A 2,133-nucleotide genomic window follows, 5' to 3' on the forward strand; every position below is an offset into this window, starting at 1 on the left:
AGAAAAATGTCTGAAGCCTCAATTCTTGTTACTGGTGCAGAAATATACAACAAGAGAAGTCCATTACATTTAACCAACACATGTGAGTTTTCCAGTCTTAAAAGATTTCTAACAACTGTTAATATATTTTAAATCAGACCTTTTTAAATTCAGGGATATTCTGTACATAATTTACCTGCGGGATAAGTTGGGGATATAAAAATTGAAAACTATGACCCACTAATATCTTGTAATTGTCAAGAAATTTCAAATGACTAAGAAAGGTTTAATGGGTATTGACATAAATATTATTCAAAATATTAATATCCAGCATAATAATTTAATATCACAAGTGGCAGTAGAATGACATAGTGGATAAAACATTGAATTAGGCCACATTGGCTTGTTTCCCCACTCCCAACTGTGTACATGGTACAGATTATCCTCTAGCTAAGCTTAGAACCAGTTTCTTTTCTATAAAAGTTGTATAGAGGTTTAAGTAAAAATCATTCATTCACATGACAAGGAATATTGTGAAACATTTGGACAGTACCTGTTACATACTAAGAGCTAAATAAAAATAAATAACCTGATACTATATACAAATTGCTATAAATACCATCTTATTTAATTTTTATGACAATTTTTTAAAATCTTTATGACAATTTAATAGTGACTTTCTGTTTCCAGAATCAAATTGCCTACTGGGCTGCTGTCTAATGTCTAATAGGCTCCTCAAATTTAACAGGTCCAAGATAAATTCATCTTTCCACCACCACCCCCAGCCAATTTTTTCTCCATATCTTACCTTGGTAAATGGTATCCACTTACTCATCTAAACCAGAAACCTGGGACCCATCCTAGAACCTTCCTTTTTTACCTTCCTCATCTAAATAGTACCTCAATAATAGCAATATGTAATGTTAAAAACCCACAAATATACCAGTCCTTCATTCTCCTTTTTAGCAGCATCACGAAGAGGAAAAATTAAACCACCGCTGCAAGTGAGGAGTTCTGCAGAGAAACCTGGTGTTTCTGAAACTGGAGTGGATAATGCTGTATCACGTCAGTCTGAATCACCTGCAGAAAGAAGTAGAGGAGATGAGACACACAAAGTAACTTTACTTTGAAAGCATTTTTACAATAAGTTATTTATCAAGTTATTGTAGAAATACATATAGAGCTAACTTTTTACAAGCAGTGAGTGTCTTTGTTTAAGGCATTGCTTTCTTAAAAGTTATCATTTATTGTCCTTGAAAGTAAGGTCATTCTCACATACAACTCATTTACTGTGCTGACAATAGACTTTAGTAATATCCATTCAATATAACTCTGATTTACCCATTTGGTGGGAGAATGGACTCATCATCATTCTTTTAGTTATACAAATTAGTGTGTGCTATGGGGATGTTCTAGTATAGAAATATAAAATACAAGTGGACTCTGTCCTTAAGTATCTCCAACTCTAGCATGGGAATTAGATAAATTAATAAGATCATTCTACTATTGTATAAATCTTCTCATATATACCTATAGCAGTGATGGCGAACCTTTTGAGCTCGGCGTGTCAGCATTTTGAAAAACCCTAACTTAACTCTGATGCCGTGTCACATATAGAAATTTTTTGATATTTGCAACCATAGTAAAACAAAGACTTATATTTTTGATATTTGTTTTATATATTTAAATGTCATTTAACAAAGAAAAATCAACCAAAAAAATGAGTTCGCCTGTCACCTCTGACACGCGTGTCATAGGTTTGCCATCACTGACCTATAGGGTTTAGTAGGAACCTATTGGGAGGCTAATGTCTAACCCCAGAGCTGGAGAGGGAGGGAAAAATCAAGAGAGGCTCTCTAAGGCAGTGGTTCTCAACCTTCCTAATGCCGCAACCCTTTAGTACAGTTCCTCATGTTGTGGTGACCCCCAACCATAAAATTATTTTTGTTGCTACTTCATAACTGTAATTTTGCTACTGTTATGAATCGTAATGTAAATATCTGATATGCAGGATGTATTTTCATTGTTACAAATTGAACATAATTAAAGCATAGTGATTAATCACAAAAACAATATGTAATTATATATGTGTTTTCCGATGGTCTTAGGCGACCCCTGTGAAAGGGTCGTTCGACCCCCAAAGGGGTCACGACC

The sequence above is a fragment of the Myotis brandtii genome, unplaced genomic scaffold (genome assembly GCF_000412655.1).
Source record: "Myotis brandtii unplaced genomic scaffold, ASM41265v1 scaffold915, whole genome shotgun sequence".
In the NCBI taxonomy this organism is placed as follows: domain Eukaryota; kingdom Metazoa; phylum Chordata; class Mammalia; order Chiroptera; family Vespertilionidae; genus Myotis; species Myotis brandtii.